The sequence below is a fragment of the Lacerta agilis genome, chromosome 7 (assembly GCF_009819535.1).
Source record: "Lacerta agilis isolate rLacAgi1 chromosome 7, rLacAgi1.pri, whole genome shotgun sequence".
Lineage (NCBI taxonomy): Eukaryota > Metazoa > Chordata > Lepidosauria > Squamata > Lacertidae > Lacerta > Lacerta agilis.
The window spans coordinates 49,170,101-49,188,006 of record NC_046318.1 but is presented as its reverse complement, the minus strand read 5'-3'; positions in this window follow the sequence as shown (position 1 = coordinate 49,188,006).

The following is a 17,906-nucleotide window of genomic DNA, read 5'->3' as shown; positions in this document are numbered from 1 at the left end:
AAGCAGTTCTGAGTCAACTACATTCTCTGGGTTTGAGAATATTTGATGCCTTGAGCTGAATGGGTTAGGCTAATGTTAATCAGTGCTCCAGACTTCTGCAGGGTAGGAACTGCACTCTTGCAAGTTTCATTGTGCTCTCTTTTTGGGTGGTTCTGGGGACTAGAAGAAGCAAAAATGGGAAGCAGGTGGGCAGCAATGTTTTGGAGAAAAGGATGGCCCCACAGAAGGCACTTTGCCCACCCCACACCCCAATCTCACAAAACTAGAAGCAGTGCTGCATAACCCTGTTTTTGGAAGGAAGACAATTACAGATGGGATTATAATTACAGTACTGTATGTATATTTAATGACCTCTTCCAAAATACCCTGGTCTGTTTCTTTTGTTGCTGAGATTTTCTAAAATTATACTGGAAGCTATACAATTCTGGCTTGTGCCCATTTTAAACAGTGCTTATCGTGTGGTGCTACAAATTGTTATCAGACAGCCCTGTGCACATACACAAACACTGCCACTATCAGGCACGGACAGGCCATCGCCTGGCAATTGCACTAAGAAACAGAAATGAATACAATGTGAAGGGAATATTAATATACTCAAGGAACCCAGTAGCAAATATTATTAATAGATTTCAGACTTGGTCAGGCATAGTAAAAGAATGGTAACTTTTCAAGCACAGCCTATCTTTTCCAAAGAAATAAGATCCTGTGGGCAGACTGCAGTGGTGGACCTTGGTTTTCAAATTTCAGCTGTGCCCTGTGCAACGCCAAATCTATCACCTTCTGTTCTACATCATTGCGGCGATGCCCCTGCAGTGCCCTCCCAGCTTAGTGCACAGTGCAGGCAAACTGGTTGCATTCCCCATAATCTGCCTCTACAGACTGATACTATATGGGCCTCACTGAACTGCTGTAGTAAAAGTCTCTTCATGCCTCATACCAGCAGAAGTGAAATCCTACCCATGGCAAACTGGAGGAAGAGTTATGTAGCTCTCCTACAATTCTGGAGATATTGCTGTAATATTTTAAAGAAATGATGAGGCACCTGTGGTGCCCCAGATGCTGTTGGGTTACAGTTCCCATCACCCCCAACTATCAACTATCCTGGCTGCTGCTGGTGGGTGTTGGTGACTAAGAACATCTGGAGGGCCACAGGCTCCCTTCCACTGTTTCAAAGGGGCATTAGAATGCACAAGATGAAACCTGGGAATAGCCAAGCTTGAGGTTTACCCGGTACTTAATGACTTGGGACTGTCCCTTGTCCCAGTTCAGGGCCATGTTCCACCAACTGCTCTTTGAGAAAGAAGTGATGAGGAGGAGGGCTTGTGAAGACAACACTGGATATCTGTTGCTGCTCAAGCTGGGGTTTTTTTTTGGGGGGGGGGGTTAAAAGTATATATATTTTAAAAATCCATTGCATTCTTAAAATGCTGTGAGATGCTTTGAGAGTTCCATTCAAAAAATTGCATGTAAATCTCCTAAACAATATCCTTTCAAAGCTAGAGAACAAATTTTTCTTAGAGAACAAATTAGAATGGATTGTCTGTTTGGAACGGACCATCTGCTTGGATAGATGATAGATAGATAGATAGATAGATAGATAGATAGATAGATAGATAGATAGATAGTTGGATATTAAACCCCAACACTCTTACCCAGGGATAAGCCAATATAGCACCTTCCAGATGTTGTTGGAGTCCCATCAGCCCCGGCGAGGATAGCAAATGCTCAGTGGTAATGGGAGTTACCTGGGGGAGGTATCATGTTGGATACCCCTGCCCGCTCTAACTTTTACTGCATTTGGCACATTCGTTTCACTTGTTTTTCCCTCAGTGAAAGCAAGGAAGATCTTTATTTTTCTTTTGTAACAGAGTTCCCCCACCCTTGCAAGGAGGTGAGGACCCTCATTCATTTCACTTTTGCTGACTCACCAATTCCATAGACCACCATGTGTATGAAGCCAAAACTATGGACAATCACCAGAAATATTTCATGTCTACCAATATGCAGTGAGAGGCAATCCTTGAAGACCTGAGAAAGCAGGTACAAATCCCTCTGAGGCCATATTAAAGTCAGAATGCAACTAAGCTTTCATGTCCCTTCTTAGAAATTTCTAAACCCTTTACATTTCACATTTCTCGTTGCTTAAATGTCCTTTCGATATGCTGCTATTCGGCATAGCTCAGCTCTGCGTTGATGCCATAAGAAGAAAACCAGAAAAAAACTTTCTCTTTTGTCCAGTGATCTGGTTTTGCACTGGGTGGGGTGTGTGCAGGTGGCTTCTGGAATTGTGCCATCCAAAGCTGAGCTGCTCACTTTCAGCTGTGGCATAATGGAGCAATTTTAGTATTCAATCCATTTCCTTCAATATGTTCAAGGTCAGTTTGAATTGCCATAAACAAGCAGTTTGGCTTCCTAGAACCATCACTGGAGGAGCTGTGTTTTCACTGCACTCCTGGCAAACCTTGTAGAGGCAAAACAACAAGTGTGGCAACGAGGGACCTTTCCAAAGAGCTAGCAAGCGACAGCTGTGCAGGTTTTGACTTGTAACTTTTGTTTATCTTTGGGGAGAAAAAACACAGAACAGTTGTTATGCAGCCTGAATACAAGGGTCTGTCCTGCTCTCTTTACAGTCCCTCTCTCTGGCCTGATAGTACTTCCTTCCTGACCTCTCATGGCTTCCTGCTTCAAGCCTTATCGCGGCAAAAAACTTGACACTGGACTGGCTATGCCACTTGGAATGCACAGCTTCTACATTCCATAAATGGAAATCTTTTTCTTTTTTACATTCTTTTTTTTAAAAAAACAACACCCCAATCATCTGTAGAGGCCAGTCGGTTATTTCCTCCTGATACACAGATTCTTCTTATGGCAAAATGAAATGCTAAAGAAAAATCGGTGTAAAGTACCCAATTTGTCATGTTTATTGTGAGACTAGAAAATATGTGTCTTCATTATTTGGGCTAATGTTGTACCTCTTAGCCTCTATTAGCTGGGAATCAAGTACACAAATCTGTATACTTTAGTTTTAACAAGAAATGCAAAGCCAGACATTTATGTGTGAGGTAAACCCATAATGTTCAAGTCTGAGTAACTATTTTTAAAAAATTATTTATATAGAAATATTTTAAACCTATCCTTCAACACAAGGTGATCCCAGGCCACAGTACAAGAAAAGAAGAAGAAAGGAGAAGAGAAAACTGAGAGGTGATACGATCACCTTCTTCCAATATTTGAAGTGCTGCCACATGAAAGCAGGAGCAAGTTGGTTTTCTGCTGCTTCAGAGGGTAGAACACAAACCAATAGGTTCAAATTACAAGAAAGGAGATGGCGAAAGATGTTCTTTCTAATGGTAGGAGATGTTGGACAATGGAATGGACTACTCCAGAAAGTAGCTGGCTCTCCTTCATTGGAGGTTTTTAAACTGTGACTCCTGTATTGCAGAGGGTTCGTTGATTTCAATGGGTCTACTTTGAGTTAAGCTTTGTTGAATACCACCCACTTTGTTCAATGAGATTGACATTCAAGTAAATGTGCATCAGATTGCAAAACACAAAAAGATAAAACAAATCTGGCTCTTTGCTATATGAATACAAATCGAAACATGACCACTCTTCGCCAGGAATGCGAAAATCAGAAATGGCATGTGTGATGTGGGCTGTGGCAGGATGGGTTGGTGGTGAGGTCAGGGTCAGAGAGTGATATGTTGGTGCTCCTAGAGTGACTGCAGCCTTGCCTTGCCTGGTCCAGTCCTTTCCAGATTAGCAGAAATGGCACCAGAGTCAGGAGATGTATCAGCCCCAACACATGATGGAGAGACAGCAGAGATGTTAAAGGTAGCCTGTCTCCTAATTTCTGAGTTGAACCATAACAACTATTACTCCAAATCATAATCTCATGTACACCCCAATGCACATATTGAACTTTATTTAATCAGCCACCCTCATTTATTTCAATGAAATGAATGGTTAAGGAGACTAAAGAAATTATAGGTGTGCATCAGTACTGGAGCATCAGCATGAAATCACTGTTTTGGACTATTAGATTGATCTTAACTATGTCAGATAAAAGACTACATGGTTGTTGTTATGGTGTGTCCCATAATGACCCTGATACATTTTGCTGGACCACATTTTGTGAGTGCAGATGCAAACAGTGGGTTGTATTCAGCTAACATTTTCTCAAAGTGTACCCATTTAAATTAATGGTCATGACCAACAAGGATTTTTTTAATTTATTTCAAAGGGTCTACTATGTGTAAAAATTAGTTGAATGCAACCTATTACTTCCTGATATTCTCAGGCAAATGCCTCTATATAGGTATCACTAATTTGATATCTTATGGTTGAAGGAGAACTCCACAAAAAATCACCACTTTCCATTTATATGTCAATCCACAATAATCCGCACGTAACAGATTTTCATCCTTCCATCATCCATCAATCTAACCATTGGATTTATTGCACAAAAACTGTTAGAGTCAGTGCAGGAGGCATTGCAGAGCTAACAGACACTTATGAAAGAGAGGCTTTTTCTCATTGAGCTATAAGGTATGAGAGTTAACACAACCAATAAATAACAAACAATATGCAAGAGACACTTCCAGTATGTGGGGACCAAAGTGAGGACAAAGGTTTAGTTAAATGCATAGACTATTCATATTTTTTTCTGGGTGCCTCTACTTGGGCAGGCAACTCTTGTTCAACTGTTTCCATGACAAAAGGCCCTGACCTCTTGTGGCCAATAGTGTCAGGATTCCACAGCAACTTTCAGAAGCCCAGAGCTGTTAGTCTTGCCAGGCTGTCTGGCTTTTCCACCTCATGCAGTTACATTCTGTCTCCCTAAAATTACCCTTGTATTAACAATTCAGTAAGTTATTTTTCATTGTGTGACTTAAACTGTTATACTGGACTGCCAAGAGCTGTTAAACAGTGATCAGTATGAACCATTCAATGGGTGCTTGTATTTCAGTGTAGAATAGATTCATCCCAATTTGGAAGTACAATGCATGGAGAAGAAGGAACGAAAAACAACATACAGTACAAATATTAGGCATTTTGCTTACACTGGGACCTCCAGATGTCATTTTTATTGCACGTTCATGATGATTTGTGCTCATGATGCTATCAGGCTGGTCACAAACAATATCACTTTGGATACTGTTTGCACCTTCACATGTTTTAGGCTGGTCACACTGCTTCATTTCCAATCAGAGTATACTGTATCCTAGAACTTCCTGCTGAAATCCTGTAACCTTTTATACCACAAATGTTCTGGTTCATTTTTGTCTTACTTTTGTTGCACTGTAGCCTCTTTGAACAGTAATAATGTTATTGCATTGGGAAAGCATTGCAGAACAAACTATAGCAGAGCAAATCCATAATTAACACACTATTACTGCATGAAGAGGGATGCAGGGTGGCGCTCTGGGTTGAACCACAGAGCCTAGGACTTGCTGATCAGAAGGTCAGTGGTTCGAATCCCTGCAATGGGGTGAGCTCCCATTGCTCGGTCCCTGCTCCTGCCCACCTAGCAGTTTGAAAGCACGTCGAAATGCAAGTAGATAAATAGGTACCGCTCCGGTGGGAAGGTAACGGGAGCTCACCCTGTTGTGGGGATTTGAACCACCAACCTTCTGATCGGCAAGCCCTAGGCTCTGTGGTTTTTAGACCACAGTGCCACCCACGTTCTCCATTCACCAATATACATAGCTACATAACATAAGAATTGTTCAACTTGGATCCTGTGCTAGTTTTACACTCCATCTTCATGTTCTTTATAAATATCTCATTATATCTTTATTTATAGTGGACTGCGTGGAAATTGCCTGGTTCTGGAAATATAAGGAGGGCGTCTCTATGACTCACAGATGCATTGGCTGAAATCTGTGAAAATTAGCTAGCAGCAGGTGAAAATAAAACAATATACATTCCTAGACATAGCAGTCCTTTTTAGCTTTCATGTAGAGCCCCAACTGCCACTTCTGCAGTTTTGGAAAGACTCCCTTTCTCTCAGTTCTTCTGAACAGATGTAACATAACTTTAAGCTTTTGTACATTGGACATCTTGTACAGTGGTACCTTGGGTTACATACGGTTCAGGTTACAGACTCCGCTAACCCAGAAATAATGCTTCAGGATAAGAACAGAAATCGTGCTCGGGAGGTCCCATTAGCTAAAGTGGTGCTTCAGGTTAAGAACAGATTCAGGTTAAGAATGGACCTCCGGAATGAATTTACTTAACCAGAGGTACCACTGTACTAGCTAAATAGAATGATAATGTACACTCTTCATGATAGATGTTTTGATGTTAAGCTAATTGGGTTCTATCCAATGTTAGCCCTGAATCTATGCATACTGAAGTTATGCAGTGTGATTTCTACAATTATCTACCCACTATAATGCTTAAATCTATGGTGACAGGTAGATGAAATTTAAATAGAGAAACCAATTAAACCCTGGAAATTGAAACTGCCAGTGGATTAAGGTGTGTGACTTGTCACTTTTCTTGAAAAGATGGCACACACCTTAATCCACTGGAAGCCCTGGGAAGATTTAGCAGTCCCTTATCAGCAGTTCTGTCATTAAACCATCAATCATCTTTGTGCAGCTAAATGTTCAAAATAATGACTCATTAACTTAAAATTTGGAAATATTAAATCATGATATGCTACTGAATTTTTTTTTTACTACTTTTGAGCTTCTCCGGTTATATTACTGTACTGTCATATCCCCTACAGGCACACAAACTAGTAACTTTCCAGATATTTCCAGGCTGCATCAGGAGCTGACATACATTTCACATGTTTTGTACTTTTAGAAATGCTAAAACGACTATATAAAATGTCATTAATAAATGGTAAAATGGAATAAAATTGCTGCGTTTGGCTCTGAATGTGAATTTGCAGTACTGGTCACTAATATATTCAGTCATTCATTACATTTATTTCCCACCCCCATCTCCCAGAAGAGCCTACAACAGCAATAATTCCAAAGTTTGAAGGTCCACTGAAATTTATTCTTTCCCCAACTTTTTCTTTAAAGAACAATAATACAATTTATCTGATTAATTTTTCTTTTAAGGAAAAGTGGAATCAGAATGCTATTTTGAATTCTCACTGTAAAACCCACTTCCTGCACAAATAAGCATTTCAAACTGCTGTGCAGTGGTTTTTTCTGGCACCTGTTTGAAAAGCAAGAGATGAAAGAAAAGCTAATCCACGAATAAAGCTCCCTGCTACTTATACACGCACCACCAATACAATGCTATTGCGATTAGAGGTAATGCAGGGTTGGCGCTTTCTATGAGAGACATAGATTAGTATTGTTTAAGGCTCAACCAATTAAAGCAGGACTATCAGGTGCCAAAATTCCAACTTAGTTAGAACTGCAAACAAACAAGGCACTCTGCTCAGCAGACTCAAATTCAATTAAATGCAAAGGTAACTGTGCTGGTCTGTAAGAAAAATTCCAAAATTCACTGTAAACCTTTATTAGGTCAAAAAAAGGTCACAAAATAGCAGTAGGAAGCTTTAGAGTCCTCCAGAATTCTTCATCAGGCCAGGTGTTTGGAATAGATGCACAAGCTCTTTTTCTACCTGTATCACGAATGAGGACCATTAAGATTGGGTCTTATAAACATGAATGCAGGATGAAGATTAGGCACATCCATTCAAATATAATAAGCTACCTGCCGCTTGGTAGTACTCCTAGATTGAGTCCTGCGCCTGGAAGCTCAGATGACCTCCATAGCTAAGAGAACATATTTCCAACTTCTGAACCTTTTGGACAGAGATAGCTTGGTTACTGCACTACACACTGTAGTAACTTCCGGACTGAATTATTTGCAACCCACTCTACATGGAGTTGCCTCAGTAAATTCAACTGGTTTAAATGCAACCATTTCGGGTTTAAATCCCTAAATGACTTAGGCCTCAAATATCTGAAAGACTGTATCCTTTCCTTCAGACCCTGTCAGGTGTTAACATCAGCAGAAGGGGCACTCTTGGTAGTTCCATCACCCTCAGAGGTTTGGGAGATCAGCCAGGAAGATGGCATTCTCTGTGGCAGCCCTAAGCTATGACATTTCCTCCCCACAGAGCTGCCACATTATATAGCTGCACCATATGCCTCTTTACCTTTTTTTGGGGGGGGGGGGGGATAATCCCGCCGGATCATAAGTCGGCATCGTTTATGGTCAGAACTATGATGGTATCTGATTGTCTTCGAATCTCTGGCTGTCATTCTTAATGAAAACATTATTGGCAAATGCTTTCACTCTGGTTCCTCTTGCGCCAGTCCAATAATTTCACCTCTAGCGGCACAATACGAATGCCCCCCAGCCATCCCTCTTAATCATGGCCCCAGTTCCAAAAACCAACAAAATAGAACCGGAGTCCTATTCCATTATTCCTAGCTGGAGTATTCTGGTGACCGTACCTTTGACACCTGAGAGGGATACATTTTAGGACCCACTAAATTCTTCTGATTGTAGGTGCTTTAAAATTGATCTTAATATTGTATTTCTGCAATGTTGTAACTCACCCTTGTATTTTATGGTGAAGAGCAAATAGCAGTAGTAGTAGTAGCAGTCGTAGTAGTAATTAATGCAAAAGGTAGAAACGGAAGCTGTGCATGTTTGCTGGAGAGTATGCTGCTATGCTGCATAAATAACAGAACCCTTGATTCATGTGAAAAATGACCCTGTAACTCTGCCAGGGTCAGCAAGCCATTCTAATCAACCGAGTCCTTCCAAGTTGTGCAAGTGAAATGTTTAGTTGTGGACTTTACTTTGTGTTTGTTACCCAATGTTTCAAAAGCTTCTAGTTTCTGCGATTTTTTTTTTAATAAAAATATGCAATTTACCACTAAACAAATGTCTCCAGTTACTCCAATGACAGTGGGAGAAAATGACATAGAAACTGCAGTAAAGGTGCAGTATACAATAAGAGTGAAAAATTAGCAAGTTAATTATTAAGCATTTGTGTGCTTGCGTATGTGGTTTTGAATGACCCCCCCCCCCAAAGGGCCTGAAGGAAGCCAGTGCAGGTCTTGGAACTGTACGTCTGCACAAGAGACAGAGACAGGTTGTCCATCTAACCACTCCAACATCTATTCAGGGTCCCTTACACTTTCTGGTGTTTCTGCTGCCATCTTCCTTGAGCAATTGTATTATACCATACCTGCTATTTACTTCTGCAAAGGAGTATGTTCACAACAAATGCTTCAAATTACTTTTCTTAAAGTAAATATGCAGATAAGGTTTCCATGTTGTTCTTAAGAGAGCTACTCTTCCTTTTACATCTGTCTGGCCAGTAGAAATTCAATTGGTGCAGCTTCAGCACATGGAAGCTTTCTGGAATTTTAGTCATCCCTAACCGTTTAAAAGAGGTTATCTTAGGTGATAAAAGGTTGCTGTGCAACAATAGTAAATGACCAAAATCAACCTGCTTATAGGAACACAAGTTACTCTTAAATCTCCATGTGTGTTACATGGCCAATGTAGCTAGGGAATATAAGTATTTCTTAAATACGCCCTTGATTCTTCCTGTTCCAGAAGGAAGACAACAGCATCAAAACATCACCAATTCACACAAGTTTGAAACAGGAAGCAAACGTTTGCACAAATGGTTTAGACTAGGCATATATCCCACAGTTCTATACAAGGAATAACCTAACCTCTGCAGAATCAACATCATTGACAAATAAACTGAGATTTCTATTGCCAAAGACAGGTCTGCTTAATATATCTTCTACTCATGAAAGCAACTTCTTTTACTGCACTGGCTCCCCATTTATGGTATGCTCTCTCCAGCATAGGAGCCAACTCCTAGGGGCCAAGGTCCCAATAAAATATTTGAGGGGGTCTGGCCACTCCAAAGTTGATGAGCATTGGTGTGTGTCCCACCAGCTCTGTGGTTTACCATCTCTGTCTGAAAGCATGGAGAGCAGCTGTCAGCCAGTGTAGCCAATACTGAACTAGATGGACCAGTGGTCTAAAACATAAGCCAGTTTTCTCTATGAAGGCAAGAAGTGTCTGACCCTGGCACAAATTTCTTCATCCATGCCCTTTTAAAGCTCTGTTCTGTGGTCTTTTCACACAGTGTCCCCTTTTAAAGTATTTCTACTCTAGGCTTCTTTTTTCTCCCTTTAGAAAATGACCATCCCTTTAGTCTGGCCCTTTTAAACTCTGAGAGAAAGAGAGAACAAGCAGACTACAAACCCTGAAATTTGGGGTTGCCTCCAAACCTGTGCCAAAGTTTTGCATTTTGTAGCACACACACACACACACCCTGCGCGCGCACATTTTGCATAGTTCATAGTTAATGGGGCCAACAAGCAGGAGGGGATTGAGAAGCTAGGGTCTGGGGGAGGGGAGCATCGATCTGGCTTCAGCCCCATTCCACTATTGTTATTTTTCCTGTCATGTTTGTTGGGGTCCAGCTTTCATTTATTTTCCTTGCAGCAAGGCAGGAAGACCAAGGCTGGAAAGAATACAGCTCATATGTCATCAGCAGTTTCTTGGCCGTGGCGCTTGGCACTGGTTTGAAGGCAAGAAGTGGGTGAGGCCCAGCTGCAGCCAGCAAGGAACAAGAGGGAAAGATTTCAATCTGACTCAGGCTTTACCAGCCTTAACCCCCTCCTCCCATTCTATCCTCCCCAGGGAACACTGACTACAATATCACACAATTGGCTTCTTTCTCCATTCTTCAAGGAACCTGCTCTTCTGAGGGCATGTATGCTTTCTCGTCAGCCTCTTTCTGCTTGTAGGATGGAGCAGGAACCCACCCAGAGGATAGGAACACTCAAGGTCCCCTCCCAAAGGTTCCCAAATATCCAATTAAAGTTCAATTAAAAACCCCAAGTAAGCAGCTTAAGAGCATAACAAATCCCAGCTACTGCAGTCTACCAACTAACAAGTTCTGCCACCACAAGTTCAAACAAAAAAGCAGTAAGGATAGAACAGATTTCCCCCTTCTTAGGTGTAGGATTTTTGAAATGAAGCCCTCAAAAGGTAAAGTCAAGTGTGATCTCAGCGGCAAACCCAGCTTTCTTGATGACATCAAATCGTTCAGGGAGGTAAGGACAAAAAGGAATTGCAAAGAACTCCAAAAGGCTCTCTTTAAACTGGGTTAACAGGCATTAAAATTGCAGGTGTGATTCACTGTCAGCAAGTGTAAAGGGAAGCACACTAGGACACACACCCCTAATTTCACATTTATGCTAATGGGATCTGAAATGGTGGCACCTGACAAGGAAAGAGATATTGGAGTTGTGAGGGACAGATTGATAGAAATGTTGGCCCAGTGTGCAGCAACTGTGGAGGAAAAAGTGAATTAATTGTTAAGAACCCTTAGAAAAAGGACAGAAAAATAAAACTGCCAATATAATAATGCCATTATATAAATCTATGATGCAACCACACTTGGAATACTGTGCACAGTTCCCATCACCCAACCTCATGGAGGATATTGTAGAGCTGGAAAGGATTCAGAAAAAGGAGGACCAAAATGACCAAGGGGTTGGAGCAATCCCTAAGAGCAAAGAGGCCTGAAATTATGTATGGATTGGATAGGCCTCTCTCATAATACTAGAACCCAGGGCCATCCAATGAAACTGAATGTTGGAAGATTCAGGACAGGTGAAATGAAGTACTACTTCACAAAGCACATAGTTAAACTGTGGAATTCTCTTCCACAGAATGCAGAAGTGGCAACCAACTTGAGTGGTTTTAAAAGAGATTTCTCTAGTTAATGGAGGATGAGCCATGATGGCAGTGTACTAGTGCCAGTATGCCAGGGAACATGAGTGGAGAAAGTGATATTGTGCACATGTCCTGCTTTTGACTTCCAATGGATATCTGATGGGCCACTATGAGAACAGGCTGCTAGACTGGATGGACTTGTGATCCAAATAGGTCAGCTCTACCACCTCTTCTTTTTGATTTAATTTATTACCTACCCTGTTTTGTTTTTGATCATTTGTGTTGCTCATCACATTATTTCCTGGAGTGATTGATTAGACCTCCCACCTTCCAGACAAACTTTTGAACATTGTCAGTAATAAATGTAGCCTTATATGTATTTGATTTATTTATTAAGGCAACATATATGCCACAAGGGAGCTATCAAAATCTAATGGAAATGCAAAAAAATAAAAAATAAAGGTTAAGGAAGAATTCTGGGCCATAATACTTTTTTTTAGTTAAGGTGAACTGATCAGAGCAAACGCTAAACAATCTAACAAGGACAAACAAGAAGAAAGGTGTGTAAACTGTTGCAGCTAAGCTGTTAAACTTATTGACATTTCTCACAATCCCCCAAGGAAAACATTGGAAAACCTCTGCTAATGAAAAGTGGAAACAATTTGTGTACAAGCAAAATACTCGTGCCTGGGCAATTCCCATTGCCAATAATACTTTACTTCCTATTTGTGCCGTATAGTGCACAGGATAAAAATAAGTGACATTATCCAGCAATGAACGAATATGTCATTTTGAATCCTTATTATATTATCTATGAACTGGATAGTCCACATTGGCAGAAACCAAACAAATGCACAGCAGCCTTTAAGACAGAGGAGGGGAACCTCAGGCCTGGGCTTTTGTTTCCACCAGGACTCTCCCCAGGTCACGCACATACACAGCCACACCCTTCACTGGCCCACCCTCACAACTTCCTTGAATGTTTCTTCAAGCTGGACTCTGACAATGCTTGTTGGCTGCCTGGCTGCCTGGCGGACAGAGAAGCATGTGTCTCTGTGTAGAACTTTGCACTTGTTGCTCCACCCACTTTTCTCTCTGGTTCCACCCACCACTGGCATCTCCCTCCCTGAAGGTTGCTCAGAATGTACCCTCAGGCTGAAGAGAGTTCTTATATAAAGAAAGCATTTGTCTCATTAACCCACTGTAGGTATTATATAGTTAAAGTTACTCTGTCCCATATATCTTAATTGGTCCTGTTGAAGCTTTACTGTTGCCAGACCTTGCCTGCCTTCAGATGAGAGGTTGCCTTCCACTCATCATAGGGACTGAGATCCAGTAGAAGTTCCCACTAGAAGAAAAGAAGGAAAGGCAATTTTCACTGTTTCTCCCTGCAGCCCCTTTGATCCAAACCCTCCAGAGCAGTTTTTCATGAGTTACTGGAGGCTACAGGAAGAAGAAAGAATGGGTAAAAATTGTTTCACTTCCTTCATCTGGTGGGAGTGTCCCATGAGTGGTGTTCCATTTGTGGGAATGCTGGATCTAAAGCTAGATCTCTGTGTGCATGTTTTCTGTGTAGTACATGGCCTCTTAAAATAATGCTTCCCTTCCATAAAACATAGTGGGTGCTTCTTATCACATAAGCCTCTTGCTCCACAGAGTTGATGCCTGCAATGCATCGTAATCAAGAGAACCACCCAGGCAGTCAGGTCCCATTGTTGGCTGTTGGTGGCAAAGAACAGTGAGCATGGACCATTCCATGGGAAAGTTCTGACTGCACTTGTGACACTCACTTCAAATGTCAATCCAGCAAGCCTGTTGTGGGTCGACTTACTTAAAGTGTTACTGAAGATTTTCCTAATGACAAGCACAAAGGAGCACACTTTGTTCTCAAATATGCGTAATTAGAACAATTTACTTGTACTGTGCTTTCAGAGGTGTTTGTACAGGACAGGAAGAGTTATTACACTTGTACCTCACAGGTGCAATACCTGCTTTCTATGTGCTAAGGAGGGAATGGCTGTGAGTGCCAAAGACCTGGGGCACAGTCTGAATAAAGTGCAATGATGTACAAGTTCTGCCCACTGAGTCAAGATAGGAAGATAGGATCAGTCCTCCTAAAAGTCAACTCATTGCCAATATGCCTGTAGAAATGGAGCCCAATACAGGCACTAAGAAGCAGGCTCAGAGGAAGCCTGAAGTTTGCAGAAGTGTATTGGGGGTGGGGAACACACCACACACACACACACACACACACACACACCAACTTGCAGTGAGCTGCAAACTTTCTGTGATTTAGATCAGGCTTCCTCAAACTCGGCCCTCCAGATATTTTGAGAATACAGTTCCCATCATCCCTGATCATTGGTCCTGCTAGCTAGGGATCATGGGAGTTGTAGGCCAAAAACATCTGGAGGGCCGAGGCTGAGGAAGCCTGGTTTAGATTTATCTTTCCATGCTTCCCACAACCACTTTCTCTCGCTGTGGTTCTTTTTGCCTGCAGAATGCTGAAAACTCTGGATTTCTAACCAATACGCTGGCTTCATAAAATTCATCATCCTAATCAACAAACCCCATTAAGATTTTAAAGGAGAAAGGGCCAAGGCCAAGGTCAAGCCATGCATACTGAACAGGACTAAACTTCATGGATATGAATTGCTAAATTGCTAGCTCACTCCATTGTTTCCAGCAGTGCCCTCTCAAGCTTCAGCAATAATTCAGCTATGAAATAAACAGGCCTGATCAGATAGCTACAAAAATTAGATAAAGCACACAATAGCTGCAAAGATATGGGCATTTCATCATGGGCCGTATATCAGTTTCTTCCTGATGTTAGTTCCTTGCATTTCCCCTTTCTTAGCACCTCGCATGAGTATCAGGGAGAACATGAAATGCAGCAGAATCATTTATAACGGGACCATTTCCCCCCTCAGTAGTAGACGTGGCGGCACAAATATCTGAGCAATAGTAATTCATAAGAACCTAAGAGCATTGCTAGATCAGACCAAAGTTGCATCCCAGTCAGCATTCTGCTCCCACAGTGGCCTACCAGATGCCCATGGGAAGCCCACCAGCATGGCACGAGCACAATAGCATTGTCCCCCAACAACTGGTACTCTGAGGCATCCATATATAGCCCTCATGGTGAGTAGCCATAGATAGCCTTATTCTGCATGAATTTGTATAATGCCCTCTATAAAGGGCATCCAAGTAGGTGGCCATCACTACCTACTGTGGCTGTGAATTCCATTGTTTACATATGTACTATGTGAAGAAATTACTCATTTTATCTATCCTGACTCTCCTACCATTGAATGCTATAGGATGGGTTCTAGTGTCACAAGAGAAGGAAAATATTCAAGTTATGTCTGGGTTAGTGTGCAGCTGCTGTTTAAAGACATTTAGTCAGCAAAATGCTGTAGCTGGATGATCTGCAGGAGTAAGATCACATATTATTATTCCAATCTTATTTGAGTTGCACTGGCTCCTTATTTGTTTCTGAGCACAATGTTAGGAGCTAGTTTTAACATTTAAAGCCCTAAATGGCTCAGGCAACTTAAAGGCTTACATTCTACTCAGCATCTGAGATTCTTCTTCAAGCAGGCTATTGCTACATGAGGAGTGGAAAGACTGCTTGCAGAAGAGAGTCAGCAGGCACAAATGGGAGGAGCGTAACTCTTTGCTTACCTGCAAAGCTGCCTACACCTGGGCATTTCCAGGAGCGAATTAGTGAACATTAAGCATCCTTTCCTCCCCACTTGCCAATCCTCCCTTCTACTCCTACACTGATGTCACTCCAGCAAACCTATCTGAATATAAGCACTTCTATCCAGAGGTACTGTCTGCTCCAGCCATTTTTGCAGTCGGCCACACTTCTTACAGCTTACCATGATCACGACTTCCTGCTGCAGTTTGTATCTATGTGCACACACTGAAGTTCTTCCAAGCAATCCCAGGCAACATTATGTGTAGACAAAATCACATGTGTGAACAGCCCCTGATTTAAACAGCAGCAGCAGCCAGCTCCACTGTCGCAATGTAGAAAAATTTCCTTTATTGTTGCATTGGCTCTGCTTTTACCCAGCTCTGATCTACTGTTTTGAGCAGAATCCTTAATACAGACTCATTTTAATAATAAAGAAATATCAGATTATTTTCACAACCACTGAACTAAACTAATCCTGAATCTGGAGGTTCTGAGAGCACATGGGGCTGAATTTGTTCTTGTTATTTTATTTCAAGTTCTTTAATTGTGGGGCTGGTGTTTGTTTGTTTGTTGTAAAAAAGCAGGTCTAAAATACAAAAACAAACATAGGACACAATTTAGTGCTGGAATTGAGCAAATGTAGCCACTTCTATTGCATACTAACATGTTATTTTTCTCCTTCTGCACTTTGATCTTCTGGGCTATTTGACATACAGTGTGGCTTTTCAGCATGAATTTGACTTGCCAACCATACTCAATTTAGCTTAATGTCCATTTAACCCTATGTACGCAGTGGTTCCCATTTAGCCACTCCAAAAGCCTCACTATCCTGTCATCTTGGATTCTTTGCACGCTTTTTTGATATATAGGACTGCATTGTATTTACAAATAAGAACGTGGGTTGAAAAGATAGGCAGGCTTAGACTTCAGGACTTATGCTCCTTTGGTCTCCCTCTGTCCACAAAGCTTGACTCTAGTTATGCTACTGCACTTATGTTCAATCAAAGAGAAGCGGCTGATAACCAAAGCAAGCATTCTTCAAGAGGCGTTTTGCATCTAGTTAAGATGTAGAGGCATCTAGGACCTGCTGTATGCTAGGGCTTGTTGTACATGATCAAACTCTTCCTATCACCCTGAGTAAATCATTCTATTTGCATTTCTTGCTGATCTTATTAGGCAAACAGGTTAAGCATTCTGGAATTCCATTTCTAACAGGGTTCTCTCAAGACCTGATCCAAGGCCCTTTGATGTTAATAGAGTCTTTCCACCAGCTTCAGAGAACTTTGCCGGAGGTCATTAAAATTTACTTCTACAAAGGGATCAATCAGTGAATGGATAAGAGATGGTTTAAATCAGGGGGGAGAAACCTGTGGCCTTCCATATGCTGGCATGGCTAACTGTGGAAGTTGCAGTCCGAAATGCCTAGAGGGTACCATGTTCCTCACCCCTAGTGTAAATATCTCTGAGCCTACCATAGCTACTTTTCTTTGGAATGGCAGAAAATTGCCTCCTACACATCAACCTACAAGCACATCTATTTAGCAGACTTCAGTAAGGCTTTTGACAAAGTCCTCCTTTATATCGGACGGGGTAGGGGGTTATTGGTTTATGGTTCTGTTGTTGAATAGCGGTATACAAATTTGATAAATAAATAAATATTCTTGTAGAGAAGATGGTGAAATGTGGGCTGTATGAGGTAACTGTTAGGTGGGTTTGTAGCTGGTTGACTGACCCAACCCAAAGAGTGTTCACTAATGGTTCCTGATCATTCTGGAGAAAAGTGACAAGTGGGGTGCTGTCCTGGGGCAATTGTTGTTCAATGCCTTTCCAAGCAAGGAGATTCCAATATCAGGAAGAACTTCCTTACAATAAGAGCTGTTTGAAAGTGGAATAGACTCCCTCGACAGGTTGTGGATTCTCCTTCCTTGGGTGTTTTTAAGCAGAGGTTGGATGACCATCTGTCATGGATGATTTAGTTGAGATTCCTGCATTGCAGGGAGTTAGACTATCCTCAGGGTCCCTTTCAACTCTACAATTCTGCAGGAAAGTCTGGATCTAACTCCATCATTGTGAGGATAGCAGAGTGCTAAGAGCAACTTAGCATAGATATTTTTCATGATTACCAAGTTACCCACCCTTCTGTTAAGCACTCTGCTCCACTCACTGTCCTAATGGCTAGCAGGTGATGGTGGTTCTTCAGATCACTTATGGCACAATGCTATACATGTCTACTCAGACCTTATGAGTTTTGCAGTTTCCTTCTAGATAAATGGGTCTAGGATTGCAGCCTGAAGCAGAAGGTTGATTGTGGTCCTGAAAAAATCCCCCATTGAAAAGATCAGTCCTCTTTCCATCTTGAATGAACAGACCTGCATAGGCCAGGTGAGTAGAATTTGGATTTAAGCTCCTACTGCTCTCTTCAGTGGGAGCACTAGCTGTCAGATTTGTTTTTAGCTTCAGTTGTTCATATTCTTAAAACAGCCATTCATTCTTCAAATGGATA